At 44.0% G+C, this 18,267-nt stretch overlaps 1 protein-coding gene across 1 annotated transcript in view; it reads left to right on the top strand.

Annotated features, from left to right (window-relative positions):
* The first annotated feature begins 1,109 nt into the window (after positions 1-1,109).
* The window catches only part of LOC111951745 (calcium-activated potassium channel subunit alpha-1a), a 176,291-nt gene continuing 159,133 nt past the window's right edge, over positions 1,110-18,267 (top strand). The window contains exon 1 of the mRNA XM_070434999.1: positions 1,110-1,166. The gene's annotated coding sequence lies outside the window, so the exon portion shown is untranslated. The remainder of the gene's footprint in view (positions 1,167-18,267) is intronic.

Here is an 18,267-nt window from a genome sequence, read left to right as displayed (position 1 = left end):
AGGTGAACCTTCACCCAAGTCTAAGGTCCTGAGCGCTCTGGAGCAGGTTTTCATCAAGGATCTTTCTGTACTTTGCTTCGTTCATCTTTGCCTCGATCCTGACTAGTCTCCCAGTCCCTGCAGCTGAAAAACATCCCCACAGCATGATGCTGCCACCACCATGCTTCACCGTAGGGATGGTGCCAGGTTTTCTCCAGACGTGACACTTGGCATTCAGGCCAAGGAGTCCAATCTTGGTTTCATCAGACCAGAGAATGTTGTTTCTCATGGTCTGAGAGTCTTTAGGTGCTTTTTGCCAAACTCCAAGAGGGCTGTCACGTGCCTTTTACTGAGGAGTGGCTTCCGTCTGGCCACTCTTCCATAAAGGCCAGATTGGTGGAGTGCTGCAGAGATGGTTGTCCTTCTGGAATGTTTTCCCATCTCTACAGAGGAACTCTGGAGCTCTGTCAGAGTGACCATCGGGTTCTTGGTCACCTTCCTGACTAAAGCCCTTCTCCCCCGATTGCTCAGTCTGGCCGGGCGGCCAGCTCTGGGAAGAGTCTTGGTGGTTCCAAACTTCCATTTAAGAATGATGGAGGACACTGTGTTCTTGGGGACCTTAAATGCTGCAGAAARGTTTTGGTATCCTTCCCCAGATCTGTGCCTCGACACAATCCTGTCTCTGAGCTCTACGGACAATTCCTTCGACCTCATGGTTTGGTTTTTGCTCTGACATGCACTGTCAACTGTGGGACCTTATATAGACAGGTGTGTACCTTTCCAAATCATGTCAAAACAATTGAAGAATTTAGCACAGGTGGACTCCAATCAAGTTGTAGAAACATCAATGAAAACAGGATGGACCTGAGGTCAATTTCGAGTCTCATAGCAAAGGGTCTGAATACTTATGTAAATAAGGTGTTTGTTTTTTATATTTTATACATTTGCAAACATTTCTAAAAACCTGTTTCCACTTTGTCATTATGGAGTATTCTGTGTACATTTTGAAATGTATTTATTCAATTTTAGACTAAGGCTGAAGGGGTCTGAATACTTTCCGAAGGCACTGTACATGTTTGCGTTCTAAAACTGATGTATCTCTTTCTCTCTTCTCTCTCTCTGTAGGTTGTGCTAGTTTTCGCTCTCAGCATCGGAGCACTTGGAATATACTTTATAGATTCTTCTGAGTAAGTATCCCCTTTTTATGTGCTAATATGTGCTTTTGTATTGAGCTGCTATTGAACACTACGTTGTGATTTCATATCAGATCGGATATTTCTTCACCTCAAGTGAACTCACACATGGAAGGCTACAGTCACTCACATTGGTGAAATAGTATTCTTACTGAGTTACGTAGCTGTATGGAATGAGTTCTTAAACTATGAGTTGCTATTGAACATGAATCAGATATGATATTAATAGATACTTCAGACACGGCGTGGTCCTCGTCGTCCAGTATAATGTGTCATAGTGCAGCCTTGTGCTGGGTTTGATGGATTTTTGTGTGTTATCTGAAAGACTATAAAGCTCCTCTCCTCCTTTATGGTTTTGTCAATAGAAGCCGGTCAGCCTTGCGCCAAACTTTGTTTCCATGGTAACCTAAATAGAACAGGATATCAGTAGATCTGCCTGGTCCTCAGAGACACCCCCACTTGTAGACACACACACACCATCTGTAGACCCACACACACCATCTGTAAACCCACACACACACATACCTACACTCCCACACCTGTAGACACACACGCGGGCACACACACACACACGCATACACACACACACAGTAAACTAAGCATCCCATACTTCAAATCCCCCAACCACGCCATTCTCAGGCTCTCACCCATCCTAGCCCTGACCAGCAGAGTTAATAATACTATGATAATATAGATAATGCTTTAGGTAATGCGTGTGAAAATATAATTTTCTGACAGATCCTATTYAAATCAGATTTATGTGTTAGCCTAGCGGTTAAGAGCATTGGGCCAGTAACCGAAAGGTCGCTGGTACGAAACCCCAAGCCGACTAGGTGAAAAATCTGCTGATGTGCCCTTGAGCAAGGCACTTAATCCTATTTGATCCTATAAGTTGCTCTGGATAAGAGCATCTGCTAAATGACTAGGGAAATATCTAGGGAAATGCTGACAGTGATACATGCCTTTCCTTTATTGTAGACTACGTGTGTTGGCTTGTTTCCTCTGCTATCTTCCCTCAGCTTGTTTCCTCTGCTATCTTCCCTCAGCTTGTTTCCTCTGCTATCTTCCCTCAGCTTGTTTCCTCTGCTATCTCCCCTCTGCTTGTTTCCTCTGCTATCTTCCCTCGGCTTGTTTCCTCTGCCATCCTCCCTCAGATGTTTCCTCTGCCATCTCCTCTCAGCTGTTTTCCTCTGCTATCTTCCTCGGCTTTGTTTCTCTGCTATCTTCCCTCTGCTTGTTCCTCTGCTATCTTCCCTCAGCTTGTTTCCTCTGCTATCTTCCCTCTGCTTGTTTCCTCTGCTAGCTTCCCTTGCTTGTTTCCTCTGCTATCCTCCCTGCTTGTTTCCTCTGCTACTTCCTCTGCTTGTTTCCTCTGCTATCTCCTCCGCTTGTTTCCTCTGCCTCCTCCTCAGCATTTCCTCTGCTATCTTCCTCGGTGTTTCCTCTGCTATCCTCCCTCTGCATGTTTCCTCTGCTATCTCCCTCGCTTGTTCCTCTGCTATCTTCCCTCGGCTTGTTTCTCTGCTATCTTCCTCGGCTTGTTTCCTCTGCTATCTTCCCTCGGTTGTTTCTTTGCTATCTTCCTCGGATGTTTTCTCTGCTATCCTCCTCTCGCTTGTTTCCTCTGCTATCTTCCCTCGGCTTGTTTCCTCTGCTATCTTCCCTCGGCTTGTTTCCTCTGCTATCCTCCTCAGCTTGTTTCCTCTGCTATCTTCCCTCGGCTTGTTTCCTCTGCTATCCTCCCTCGGCTTGTTTCCTCTGCTATCCCCCTCAGCATGTTTCCTCTGCTATCTTCCTCAGCATGTTTCCTCTGCTATCTCCCTCGGCTTGTTTCCTCTGCTATCCTCCTCAGCTTGTTTTCCTTGCTATCTTCCCTCAGCTTGTTTCCTCTGCTATCTTCCCTCGCATGTTTCCTCTGCTATCTTCCCTCAGCTTGTTTCCTCTGCTATCTTCCCTCGGCATGTTTCCTCTGCTATCTTCCCTCAGCTTGTTTCCTCTGCTATCTTCCCTAGCTTGTTTCCTCTGCTATCTTCCCTCAGCTTGTTTCCCTCGCTATCCTCCCTCAGCTTGTTTCCTCTGCCATCCTCCTCAGCATGTTTCTCTGCATCCTCCTCAGCTTGTTTCCTCTGCTATCTTCCTCAGCATGTTTCCTCTGCCATCCTCCCTCAGCATGTTTCCTCTGCTATCTTCCTCAGCTTGTTTCCTCTGCCATCCTCCCTCAGCTTGTTTCCTCTGCCATCCTCCCTCAGCATGTTTCTCTGCTATCTTCCTCAGTTGTTCTCTGCTATCTTCCCCAGCTTGTTTCCTCTGCTATTTCCCTCGCTTGTTTCCTCTGCTATCCTCCTTCGGCTTGTTTCTCTGCATCCTCCTCAGCATGTTCTCTCTGCTATCTTCCTCAGCTTGTTTCCTCTGCCATCCTCCCTAGCATGTTTTCTCTCTGCTATCTTTCCTCGGCATGTTTCCTCTGCTATCTTCTCCCTTGTTTCTCTGCCATCCTCCCTCAGCATGTTTCCTCTGCTATTTCCCTCTGCTTGTTTCCTCTGCTATCTCCCCTCTGCTTGTTTCCTCTGCTATCCTCCCTCGGCTTGTTTTCTCTGCTATCTTTCCTCGGCATGTTTCCTCTGCTATCTTTCCTCGGCATGTTTCCTCTGCTATCCTCTCTCGGCATGTTTCCTCTGCTATCTTTCCTCGGCATGTTTCCTCTGCTATCTTTCCTCGGCATGTTTCCTCTGCCATACAGTTAGTAGGTCTGGGTGTTGCCGTGACAAGAAAAAAATGAAAGTAATGAAATTAATAAAATCATGCCAAGTCTGTCATCTGCGGTGTTATCTGAGCAGTAGTGCAGGTCACGGTAGTGTGGAAATGATTCCTGGCATGTGTCTCGTCCCTTGTTTATAGAAAGGGATATATTCCAGTCTTTACCTCTCACTCTTCCTTCCCTCCCTCCCTCTATCTTGTTCTCCCCCTCCCTTTCTCTGTCTCGTCCTCCTTTCCTCTCCCCCACTCAACTCTTTTCATTCTGATCTGACTCGACTGCATATTTCAGACAAAAAGAGGGAGACAAATCTCCTTTATAATGCCAAGGTCAAGACTTGATGGGAAGAAACCATCTCTGTGTTTCTCTCTATCCCTTTATTCACCTCTCTCTCTCCCTCCTCTAATTCTCTATCTCCCTCTGTCTCTCTCCTCCCGCTCCCTGTCTCTCTCCTCCCGCTCCCTCCCTCCACCTATCTCTCTCACTGTGAGCCCGGTGTGTAAGGCTCAAACAGTGTCTGTGTGATTTGTCTCTGTTTGTTAGCAGCCTAGAATGCTATCAATCCATTTAGAATGCTATAAATGGACAATATAAATGGAGATATAAATGGACAAAACAGTAAATGCAGTGTTTCTGACTGTAGATGCTCTGTCACCAGTCTGTCACCAGCCTGTCTGTGTCTGTCATCAGTCTGTCTGTGTCTATCACCAGCCTGTCTGTGTCTGTCACCAGCCTGTCTGTGTCTATCACCAGCCTGTCTGTGTCTGTCACCAGCCTGTCTGTGTCTGTCACCAGCCTGTATCACCAGCTGCTCTCACATGTCTTGTTGCCGTTCTGTCTGCACCAGCCTGTCTGTGTCTGTCACACAGCCGTCTGGTCTGCTGTCTGTCACTCACGCCTGTCTGTGTCTGTCACCAGTCTGTCTGTGTCTGTCACCAGTCTTTCTGTGTCTGTCACCAGCCTGTCTGTGTCTGTCACCAGCCTGTCTTTGTCTGTCACCAGCCTGTCTGTGTCTGTCACCAGTGCTGTCAGTGTCTACACAGCCTGTCTGTGTTCTAGTCACCAGCCTGTCTGTGTCTGTCACCAGCCGTCGATCTGTGTCGATCACCAGCCTGTCCGTGTCTATCACCAGCCTGTCTGTGTCATGTCACCAGCCTGTCGGTGTCTATCACCAGTCTGTCGGTGGTCTATCACCAGCCTGTCTGTGTCTATCACCAGCCTGTCTGTGTCTTGTTCCAAGCTGTCTGTGTTGGTTCCAGCCTGTCTGTGTCTATCACCAGCCTGTATGTGTCTGTACCATGTCTGTGTCTATCACCAGCCTGTTTGTGTTCTGTCACCAGTCTGTATGTGTCTTCACCAGCCTGTCTGTGTCTATCACCAGCCTGTCTGTGTCTGTCACCGCCTGTCTGTGTCCACCACCAGCCTGTCTGTGTCTATCACCAGCCTGTATTGTCTTTCACCAGCCTGTGTGTCTGTCACCAGGCTGTCTGTGTCTGTCACCAACTGTCTTGTGTTATCACCAGCCTGTCTGTGTTCTGTCACCAGCCTTGTCTGTGTCTTTCACCAGCCTGCCTGTGTCTGTATCCAGCTGTCTGTGTTTCACCAGCTGTCTGTGCTTCTGATCACCAGGCCTGTCTGTGTCTATCACCAGCCTGTCTGTGATCTATCACCAGCTGTCCAGCCTGTCTGTGTCTGTCACCAGCCTGTCTGTGTCTGTCACCAGCCTGTCTGTGTCTGTCACCAGCCTGTCTGTGTCTGTCGCCAGTTGGTCTCATGACAAGTGGAAACTCTCTGAAAACAGAGTCTTTGACTTTTTGTGACTAAGACAATCCGACAACTTACTGGCAGCTCAGAGGCAGATTCTTCCTTAGCCCTTCCACTGGACGGACGGACGGACAGACAGACAGACAGACAGACAGACAGACAGACAGACAGACAGACAGACAGACAGACAGACAGACAGACAGACAGACAGACAGACAGACAGCACCTGACATTAAACTCTATAGAGAGCCTAGACGAGGTGATTGACAAGACAATAAGCCTCTGGATACACAGAGAGGTTGATCTAACGCTTGAGAGACAGCGACACATACCTGACAGCTCTAGGGAAGGACACTAGGTATTACGGAAGGATCCTAAAGAAGGATATTAGGTTTTAGAGAAGGATCCTAGGTATTAGGGAAGGATCCTAGGGAAGGATCCTGGGAAAGGATCCTAAGGAAGGATACTAGGTATTAGGGAATGATCCTAGGGAAGGATACTAGGTATTAGGGAATGATTCTAGGGAAGGATACTAGGTATTAGGGAATGATCCTAGGTAAGGATACTAGGTATTAGGGAATGATCATAGGGAAGGATACTAGGTATTAGGGAATGATCCTAGGGAAGGATACTAGGTATTAGGGAATGATCCTCGGGAAGGATCCTGGGAAAGGATCCTAGGGAAGGATACTAGGTATTAGGGAATGATCCTAGGGAAACACAAGATTTTAGGGAAGGATGTTAGCTGTAGTTAAGGACTGTTTCTCTGACTCATTAGATAATAATGATTTTACAGTTTTGTGAGTGTCTCTGTCTCTCTCTGTCTCTCTCTTTCTTTAATGTGACCAACTTACCCCTGGGTGTGTGTGTGTGTATCTCTGTGTGAGTGTGTGTTGACTAGGCTTGTAGACTCTTCCTCTCCCCCTGATCCTAAACACGTTCTCAACCCGTACACACGCACGTACACATGCGCGCATCAACGCAGCTCAAACACTCTTCACATGACCTTTCCATCTCTGGTGTTCTGAAATATTAACGATTGATCGATGGTCAGAGAACTCCAGGTCAGGTGTTAATGGAAGTCATTACTGTAGCAAATAACACAGCCTTGATAACACACTGCATATTCATAATACATTATAGCCTCATGTTTTGTTTATCTCTTCCTCTTTAGAGCGGCTCTTTTGAAGAGAGAGAGGGAGATGGGGAGGGAGGGAGATCTTTTTATAATATGGGCTTTTAAGTCTACCTCAGTGGAGCTGTGTTCTGCTCTCCCAAGAGGGAGGAGGGCCACACACAGCACTGATCAGTGGGTAAGAAACAGCAGTATCCTCCTCAGGGTTATGTTTTCCCAGGTGGCTGTTGTCTTTAGAGGAGCTGAAGTTACTAACCTTAACCCTGCAGTGGAATGCTTTGTAAACACAGTGGAAACAGGTGGAAGGAATAGTAGAGGTTCTATTGACTGGAATAAAGTACTGTACCTCTTATTCTTGTAATCAGGAGGGATTCAACTGTAAATCTGTGAATCCTTTTGGAAAGTTACCAAAGTTGTTTAACCCTGTGAAGAAATAACGGATCAATTGTATTGGAATATGAGGTGACACATAGAGCTCTGAGTTTTTCCTGGTCAGGTCATGTGGCCAAGGTAAAAACTCCTGGTCCTAACGACAGAGACCAGTGAGAATACTAGGTTGGATTATGGAGGTCTGCCAGTCAGTCAGAGAGTGTTACTGTCATTTCACTGGATACAGTCATACTGCATCTGTGGAGAGAGAGTCATAATCCCTGCTTATCTCTCTTTTCTATTATTCGGCAATACAACATTTGTTGCAAAGCTGATTGCTATTTGTAGGGTATGATTTTCATTGGGAGCCTCCCTCCCTCCCACCCTCCTCCCTCCCTCCCTCCCTCTCCCTCCTCCCTCCCTCCCACGTCCTGGTCTGTTTTAAATGCTTCATCTCATCCTTTCTCTCTCTGCTCCTGTTGAACGAGGGAGTAAAATGAATAAGATCCAGAGACTCTGCAGGACGGCCCTTCTAGAAGGATCTCTTACTCCTGAAATTGTCACACACATACACGGCAACACACACACCGATACACACACATACTGTTTCTGGGTTATCAGATAGGCTGTGTGTGTGTGTGTGTGTGTGTGTGTGTGTGTGTGTGTGTGTGTGTGTGTGTGTGGTGTGTGTTGTGTGTGTGTGTGTGTGTGTGTGTGTGTGTGTGTGGCGTGTGCGTTTGTGATCAATGACAGCAGTGAAGAGACAAACAGTGCTTATTATCTATTAATGGATAAGGTGAGAAATATGTTTGGAAGCGGACTGGGCAGACCTGAAGGGTATTGGATCTACAAACGGTCTGCTAGTATTATCCAACTGATGAGTGTACATTTCCATGCTGGACTGACCAGGTGAACCAGATAAAAGCTATGATCCCTTATTGATGTCACTTGTTAAGTCCACTTCAAACGTGGAGATGAAGGGGAGCAGACAGGTTAAAGAGGATTTTTAAGCCTTGAGACAATTGAGACATTTATTTTTATTTATTTTCGTTATTTACCAGGTAAGTTGACTGAGAACACGTTCTCATTTGCAGCAACGACCTGGGGAATAGTTACAGGGAGAGGAGGGGGATGAATGAGCCAATTGTAAACTGGGGATTATTAGGTGACCGTGATGGTTGAGGGCCAGATTGGGAATTTAGCCAGGGACACGGGGTTAACACCCCTACTCTTACGATAAGTGCCATGGGATCTTTAATGACCTCAGAGAGTCAGGACACCCGTTTAACGTCCCATCCGAAAGACGGCACCCTACACAGAGCAGTGTCCCCAATCACTGCCCTGGGGCATTGGGATCTTTGTTTAGACCAGATGAAAGAGTGCCTCCTACTGGCCCTCCAACACCACTTCCAGCAGCATCTGGTCTCCCATCCAGGGCCTGACCAGAACCAACCCTGCTTAGCTTCAGAAGCATGGATTGTGTGTGTGTGCCATTCAGAGGGTGAATGGGCAAGACAAAATATTTAAGTGCCTTTCAACGGGGTATGGTAGTAGGTGCCAGGAGCACCGGTTTGAGTGTGTCAAGAACTGCAACGCTGCTGGGTTTTTCACACTCAACAGTTTCCCGTGTGTATCAAGAATGGTCCACCACCCAAAGGACATCCATCCAAGCTCACAGAACTGTGGGAAGTCAACATTGGCCCAGCATCTCTGTGGAACGCTATCGACAGCTTTGTAGAGTCCATGACCTGACAAATTTAGGCTGTTCTGAGGGGAAAAGGAGGTGCAACTTAATATTAGGAATGTGTTCCTAAGGTTTTTTACACTCAGTTTATGGTTTAGAGCCYCAGCCGCGCTGAACACAGAGAAATGAAAACGTTTGATTTCATTTGCAGAGCAGGTCTAGTATTCTGTGGTCTCAAGTCCACCTGTCCACAGTTAATTCACAGTGTTTTGTTTTTTGGAGGCGTTTTAATGTTTAACAATACCTCTTATTTATACTGGCTCAATGCTCCGCAGACAGATAGCAAGACAAATGTTAGTTGTCAACGTCGTGTTCTTGGAAATTGAGGTTTGCTCATTTTCTGAAGTGTGGAGCCTGATATTGGTTGCGCATCCCAAATGACACCCTATTCCCTTTCTAGTGCACTACATCTGACCAAGACCCATAGGGACTAGGGTGCCATTTGGGAAGTACTGACTGTCTCTTATGACTGTACAGCAGGGATATTCAGATCAGCCTACTCAGCTCTACCTGGTAATTGCTGATAAGGCATAGAAAAACACTGATTGAATTATCATGGACAAATGAATGACTAATTGAAATTCTGTTTTAAAATTAGTTTGTAGTGTAGTTCGTGTGTAGTTGTAATTACATGTAATTACATCGATTCATTGAATTTATTGTAAACATTGTATTTCTGTGTAACTGAATGGGATCTGTTGTGGACTGACTTGGGGACCGGTTCAGTCCAACACCTGTATACGGGAATCTGCTCTCTGTTGGATTGTGATTGAAACCTGTTTTCTTCCATCTCGGGAGAGGAAGGAAAAGCCATGAAGCTTCTAGCTGGGAAATAGTGCTAGAGAATGACTGTTCCCACCTGGCCTGTGTACACACGCACACGCACACGCACACGCACAAACACACACCCCATCTCTGCATGGTCCAACCACAGTCCACCACCTACCTCCTATATAACATCTAGAGTCTCCATCCACCTCCTATATAACATCTAGAGTCTCCATCCACCTCCTATATAACATCTAGAGTCCTATCCCACCTCCTATATAACATGCTAGAGTCTTCCAGCCTCCTATAGTAACACTTAGAGTCTCCATCCACCTCCTAGAATAACATCTAGAGTCTCATCACTCTATATAACATCTAGAGGCAGGGGTGTGCAAGTCAAATGGAGGGCAGGGCCAAATAAAAAAATTTAGCTACAAGCCGAGGGCCGGCACTGGTTGAATGTGTATTGAAAAATTTTTAATGAACGTATAGTCGTAGTGAACCTAATGAACGCTACTGAAAACCTAACAAATATATTCCATATTGATCAGGATTAAATAAAGCAATATTTTCTTATGGTCTGTCAGTAATTTTAATTTTCAACAGACCAAAAGACAAATTTCCTTGTATATAAAAATCGCCCATAACATGACAATTATTGAAAGAAAAGCCGGTATTCAAAGCGCACCGATCAGTAGCCGTATTTTCTATTTTAGCAAAAGTGGGCTAAATTTAAACTTCAGAAGGAAAAAAACAATAATAGCATATTTCTATCATCCACTCCAACTGAAATATTTTTAAAATATAATTGGATTGAAATACGAATTAAAATAAGTGCAAAAATCATTAATCAAAAACAACACTTTGTTTAAGGAGAACGTAACATGCAGTGAAACAAATATTAAACTTTAACTTTTAAACTTGAATCTGAGTAAAAAACTGCTTAAATAGTGTGATTGCACAGTAAATGTGTCACTTGTGTTGAGGTTGAGGTGATACTTGTGGTGTCCCATCTTTTCCACAAGTTCATCAATTTGGCAGGTAAGGCTCTGAGCTGAGGAAATCCTCTCAGAATTGAGTGGAGGTGTTTCAAGCAGTAAGTCGACTTTGTGTGTGTTTTTGTTCATGGTTTTCAAATAAGAAAAAGAACAGTTGTTCACACAGGTATTGTGCTGCACAAACATAGACACGTTTGAGCAGCCCTGGATGCGCAGCTGGGGATTGTGTCCGGGGAGGAAACAGGGCGAACTCCGCAGACCACTGGGCCGCATATTTCCCTCAGGCATCATTGCATTGGAGTCAATCAAACTCCATTTTGGAGGTTTGGTGGTGAAGCTTTTCCACTCAACAGCAAGATGGGTTACCGGGGAGCAGTTCAACCTGCTTTTTTGTGCTTTCAAAGTAGAAATCGGCGTCGAAAGTCAGCGGCAGCGATACCTATTTTAGCGCCAACTGTGCGCTCGGGAACGCACTGGTAGAGAGCTTCTCTTTCATGGTTGGCAGCTGGGAAATAGTGGCTCAATTTTCTTTCCGCATCTGCGCTCTCCCACAGAGGTCCAGTTTGGTTTTAAATGCCTCAACTGTACTTGTACATATCAGAGATGACATGATCCCGGACCCTGCAGCTGCAGTTCAGTGCTTCAGATGACTCGATGTCAACACAGAAAAGCCATTTCACACAGAAACATTTCGTTCTCGAGTTTGTGTTGTGTCTTTCCCTTTGGCTGTCCAGAAACAGACAAATCTCCTCACGACAGCTCGAAACAGCTTTGAAGCACCTTTCCCTGGCTAGCATCGCACCTCTGTGTGATAAGGCAATCACGCATGCTCCGTTTCTAACGTCCGTCAGAAATGCTTGAACTGGCGTTGTGATTCAAACCTTTGGCTTGATAAAAGTTAACTGTGGCCGTGGAATGATGCTGCATTAATGCTCCTTTTCAGGCTTTCCGGCACAGACGCTTCCCTGGTGTATGATACAATGATAAGCTGTCAGCTCACCTGGTCGCGTTTCTCTTTCATCTTTTCCCGTATCTTCGCCACCAGTCGCTTGTGTCCACACATCGGCAGGTGCTGCCGCGGTTGTGCAAACCACCGAGTTTTTACCAAGGCAGGCTCCATCTCAATTTCACATCTTGACACTTCTTCATACAAATCATGGCGCCGTAGTTGTGCATGCATAGGGACGTGAAAGCCAGAAAACTCCTCTGTCCGCTTAGGCTGGATGTCACTCCGCGGATGAAGAATTTGAACAACTGGGCAATGTAGAATGTCGGTGCTCTTCATCTCCCAGCCAAGGAATATGCAATGAAATCTTTTCCCTTTGTTCACAAGCTGCCTTGTTAGATTGAATGGAAGCAACTGGGGGTTCCCCTTTTAGCTTTTTCTGGCAATGGTTGTTTCTGCTCAGACTCACATGTTAAAAAGAGTTTGGCGCTTTTTCTTTTCTGGGCACACTTCGTCAGTAACTTTAAGTCATGGCAGTTTTGAGAAATCCCTCGTAAATGCGGGCCTGATTAGCGATCTCTTCTGGCCAAAATAAAACTGGCCGTTGGACAGCAGCGCTGGCTTGTGATTTGGCTTTTTGTTTTGAAAGAGCTGTCGAGATTGTGAGGCCGTCGTTTTAAATTCTCTGCCTTTTTTGTAGCCTTTTGTTTCCATGTCCATGATTCTTGTTTTTGTCCGCGGGTGTTTCGTTTCATAAATGGTCGTCTCAGATATACTCTTTCAGGTGAGCGTGCTCACAGCTTTCTCCAACACAGAAGACACACAGGTTTTCCAGCTACTCCGTAACAGTATACTCCGATCGCACTTGTTTGAACCGCCGGTTTTCTCAGTGTCCACCTTCCGTTTTGCCATTTTTGATGGGTATGCTGAAAGTTAATTTTACTGTGATGCGAGACTGCTGTGCCAATAAGTATTGAAGATGAGGGCGCTACTGCTCGTGTGCGTCACCGTTGCAGTTGTGGGAAATGTAGTATTTGGTGCGTGTAAAAGATCTGGCGGGCTGCCGGCTTGCTGCGGTCTGGCGGCCCGGTTCTAATGAATAAATCAAGATCATCCCAGGGGCCGTAAAAAAACCTTCTCGGCGGGCCGGATTGGCCGCGGCCTTTGAATCTGACATAATGTGATCTAGAGTCTCATCCACCTCCTATATAACATCTAGAGTCTCATGCCACCTCCTATAATAACATCTAGAGCTCCTCCACCTCCTATATAAACATCTAGAGTCTCCATCCACCTCCTCTATAAACATCTAGAGTCTCCATCCACTCCTATATAACATCTAGAGTCTCCATCCACCTCTATATAACATCTAGAGTATTGCATCCTACCTCCTAATTAACATCTTAGAGGTCTCCATCCACCTCCTATAACTCCTAGTAGTCATCTAGAGTCTCCATCCCATCAATCTAACCATACTCCTACATACATGTTGATTCTCATCCACCTCCTATATAACCATCTAGAGTCGCCACCGCTCGTATATAACATTGTTAGTCTCCATCCCCCTCCTATATAACTCTAGAGTCTCCATCCATCTCCTATCAATAACATTAGAGTCTCCAACCACCTCCTATATTAACATCTAGAGTCTCCATCCACCTCCTACAGTGGGGCCAAAAGGTATTTAGTCAGCCACCAATTGTGCAAGTTCTCCCACTTAAAAAGATGAGAGAGGCCTGTAATTTTACATCATAGGTACACTTCAACTATGACAGACAAAATGAGAAAAAGAAATCCAGAAAATCACATTGTATGGATTTTTAATGAATTTATTTGCAAATTATGGTGGAAAATAAGATTTGGTCAATAACAAAATTTATCTCAATACTTTGTTATATACCTTTTGGCAATGACAGAGGTCAAACGTTTTTCTGTAAGTTTTCACAAGGTTTTCACACACTGTTGCTGGTATTTTGGCCGCATTTCCTCACATGCAGATTCTCCTCTAGAGCAGTGACTGTTTTGGGCTGTTGCTGGCACAAGCGGACCTTTTCAACTGGCTGGCACTCCAGGACCGGTTGAAATGCTTCTTACGAAGCCACTCTTCGTTGGCCGGCGGGCGGTGTGTTTTGGGGATCATTTGTGCATGCTGAAAGACCGCCACGTTTCATCTTCAGTGCCTTGCTGATGGAGAGGAGGATTTTATCTCACGAATAGACATGGCCCCATTCATTCTTTCCTGTTACAGCGGATGCAGTCCGTCCTGGTCCCTTTGCAGAAAAACAGCCCCAAAGCATGATGTTTCCACCCCCATGCTTCACAGTAGGTATGGTGTTCTTTGGATGCAACTCAGCATTCTTTGTCCTCCAAACACGACGAGTTGAGTTTTTACCAAAAAGCTCAACAGAGCAGCTTGGAGTTAATGGAAGTTGAGAGCGATGTTAGTTTAATCAGTGAATGGGCAGATAGATAAGGAAAGTCCTGTCGTTTTATTTGCATTTATATAAGCATGGAGGCTTTTATCACATAATTGGTTTTATGTTCAAAGGGATGTGATGGGGATGTGGTTTGGTTTTGTAACGGTAGTGTGTGTGTGTGTTGTAGGTTTAAGGCTGTGTGCCTTAAGTGTGTTTTTCCCGAGAACATTTTTGACGGTGCATACTCACTATACTAGGATGGTTCTGTTCAGTATTGCCAAACAGAGACACTCTTCTGCATTGTGTTGATGTTGATTTCCCTTTCACTGATCTGACCCCAGATCAGCAGGCTSAGGTGTGGTTCAGGTGCACACTGTTGTTAAGTGCTATATCTTGTTATCCACAAGCTGTTCCCCAGTCAGTTTAAAGGCTGCCTGTCTGAGCATGGCCCGGTCTGTTTAACAAAAGAGGACGAGATAAGTGCTGTGATTGTGTGTGTGTTCGTGCGCGATGTGCATGTGTGTTGTTGTGTGACTGTGAGGGACGTCTCTGCAGAGGGGATTTAGGATAAATAAAAAAGGACATGTTATTTTTAGACTCCCAGAGAAGCTTTTAATTGTCCAATGCCCTGTCAGGTGATGAATCACTTTTATATTAGTTGTGGTGCCTTAGCCTAAATCAATCATTGAAGTACTAACCTCCCTCCCCCTCTCCCCCTCCACATACACACTCACACTCTTGGGGTTGCACAGCAGATGGGTTCACACATACACACGCAAATAACACACACGCTAAGAGGACACACAGACCGGGTGGTGCATGTTTGGCTACACAGTAGCCAGATAATGCTGTCACTGTGCAGTTTTAAGTAACACGGCTTCCATGGTGTTCTGGTCCATCTCTGTAGGTGGTGCCATTAGTTCAATTAACCAGCTATGGGAAGACATGGTGTTCTGGTCCATCCCTGTAGGTCAAATCTTATCAAATCACATTTTATTTGTCACATGCGCCGAATAAACAGGTGTATACCTTACAGTGAAATGCTTACTTACAAGCCCTTAACCAACAATGCGGTTTAAAAAATAAATGCCCCCAAAAATAATTAAATAACAATAAGAAATAAAAGTAACAAACAAGCAGCAGTAAAATAACAATAGCGATGTACAGGGAGTACTGGGACAGAGTCAATGTGCGGTGGCACCGGTTAGTCGAGGTAATTGAGGTAATACAGTTGAAGTCGGAAGTTTACATACACTTAGGTTGGAGTCATTAAAACTCGTTTTTCAACCACTCCACAAATTTCTTGTTAACGAACTATAGTTTTGGCAAGTCGGTTAGGACATCTACTTTGTGCATGACACAAGTAATTTTTCCAACAATTGTTTACAGACAGATTATTCACTTATAATTCACTGTACCACAATTCCAGTGGTCAGAAGTTTATATACACTAAGTTGACTGTCCTTTAAACAGCTTGGAAAATTCCAGAAAAATGATGTCATGGCTTTAGAAGCTTCTGATAGGCTAATTGACATAATTTATTCAATTGGAGTGTACCTGTGGATGTATATCAAGGCCTACCTTCAAACTCAGTGCCTCTTTGCTTGACATCATGGGAAAATCAAAAGAAATCAGCCAAGAATTGTAGACTCCACAAGTCTGGTTCATCCTTGGGAGCAATTTCCAAACGCCTGACCGTACACCGTTCATCTGTACAAACAATTGTATGTAAGTATTTGGTGCAAAAGGTGCAAATCAATCCCAGAACAACTGCAAAGGACCTTGTGAAGATGCTGGAGGAAACAAGTACAAAATTATTTACATCCACAGTTAAACGAGTCCTATATCAACATAACCTGAAAGGCCGCTCAGCAAGGAAGAAGCCACTGCTCCAAAACCGCCGTAAAAAAGCCAGACTACGTTGCAAATGCACATGGGGACAAAGATCGTACTTTTTTGAGAAATGTTCTCTGGTTCTGATGAAACAAAAATAGAACTGTTTGGCCATAAGGCCATCGTTATGTTTGGAGGAAAAAGGGGATGCTTGCAAGCCGAAGAAACTATCCCTTATGTTGTGGGTGCTTTGCTGCAGGAGGGACTGGTGCACTTCACAAAATAGATAGCAACATGAGGGTAGGACAATTATGTGGATATATTGAAGAAACATCTCAAGACACAGTCAGGAAGTTAAAGCTTGGTCGCGAATGGGTCTTCCAAATGGACAATGACCCCAAGCATACTTCCAAAGTTGTGCACAAAATGGCTTAAGGACAACTAAGTCAAGGTATTGGAGTGGCCATCACAAAGCCCTGACCTCATCCTACAGAAAATGTGTGGGCAGAACTGAAAAAGCGTGTGCGAGCAAGGAGGCCTACAAACCCGACTCAGTTACACCAGCTCTGTCAAGAGGAATAGGCCAAAATTCACCACACTTATTGTGGAAAGCTTGTGGAAGGCTACCCGAAACGTTTGACCAAAGTTAAACAATTTAAAGGAAATGCTACCAAATACTAATTGAGTGTATGTAAACTTCTGACCCATTGGGAATGTGATGAAAAAAAATAAAAGCTGAAATAAATCATTCTCTCTACTATTATTCTGACATTTCACATTCTTAAAATAAATGGGTGATCCTAACTGACCTAAGACAGGGAAATTTTACTACGATTAAATGTCAGGAATTGTGAAAAACTGAGTTTAAATGTATTTGGCTAAGGTGATGTAAACTTCTGACTTCGACTGTATGTACATGTAGGTAGAGTTATTAAAGTGGCTATGCATAGATATAACAGAGAGTAGCAGCAGTGTAAAAGGGGGGCAATGCAAATAGTCTGGGTGGCCATTTGATTAGATGTTCAGGAGTCTTATGGCTTGGGGGTAGAAGCTGTTTAGAAGCCTCTGGACCTAGACTTGGCGCTCCGGTACCGCTTGCCATGCGGAAGCAGAGAGAACAGCTATGACTAGGGTGGCTGGAGTCTATGACAATATTTAGGGCCTTCTCCATGAATCCAGTAGTAAACATTAAACCAGTAGTAAACCATATACTAAACCAGTAGTACAACCATTCATAAACCAGTAGTAAACACAATACTAAACCAGTAGTAAACCATTAAACCAGTAGTAAATCAATACTAAACTAGTAGTAACCAAGACTAAAACCAGTAGTAAACCATTAAACCAGTAGTAAATCAATACTAAACCAGTAGTAAACCTGTACTAAACCAGTAGTAAATCAGTACTAAACCAGTAGCAAAACATTAAACCAGAAGTAAACCATTAAACCAGTAGTAATTCAATACTAAGCCAGTAGTAAATCAGTACAAAACCAGTAGTAAACCATTAAACCAGAAGTAAACCATTCAACCAGTAGTAAATCAATACTAAGACAGTAGTAAATCTATACTAAACCAGTAGTAAATCAGTACTAAACCAGTAGTAAACCATTAAACCAGTAGTAAATCGGTAAATCAATACTAAACCAGTAGTAAACCAGTAAATCAATACTAAACCATTAAACCAGTAGTAAACCATTAAACCAGTAGTAAATCAATCCTAAACCAGCAGTAAACCAGTAGTAAATCAATACTAAACTAGTAGTAAACCATTACTAAACCAGTAGTAAACCATTAAACGAGTAGTAAATCAATACTAAACCAGCAGTAAACCATTAAACCAGTAGTAAACCATTAAACCAGTAGTAAAGCAGTAGTAAAGCATTAAACCAGTAGTAAACCATTAAACCAGTAGTAAAGCATTAAACTAGTAGTAAACCGTTAAACCAGTAGTAAAGCAGTAGTAAACCATTCAACCAGTAGTAAAGCAGTAGTAAACCATTCAACCAGTAGTAAATCGGTAAATCAATACTAAACCAGTAGTAAACCAGTAAATCAATACTAAACCATTAAACCAGTAGTAAATCATTAAACCAGTAGTTAACAATACTAAGCCATTAAACCAGGAGTAAAGCATTAGTAAAGCAGTAGTAAACCATTAAACCAGTGGTAAACCATTAAACCAATAGTAAAGCAGTAGTAAACCATTAAAGCAGTAGTAAACCATTAAACCAGTAGTAAACCATTAAACCAGTAGTAAACCATTAAACCGGTAGTAAACCATTAAACTAGTAGTAAAGCAGTAGTAAACCATTAAACCAGTAGTAAACCTTTAAACCAGTAGTAAAGCATTAAACCAGTAGTAAA

The sequence above is a fragment of the Salvelinus sp. IW2-2015 genome, linkage group LG25 (genome assembly GCF_002910315.2).
Source record: "Salvelinus sp. IW2-2015 linkage group LG25, ASM291031v2, whole genome shotgun sequence".
NCBI lineage: Eukaryota > Metazoa > Chordata > Actinopteri > Salmoniformes > Salmonidae > Salvelinus > Salvelinus sp. IW2-2015.
This window is presented reverse-complemented; position numbering and strand designations above follow the sequence as displayed.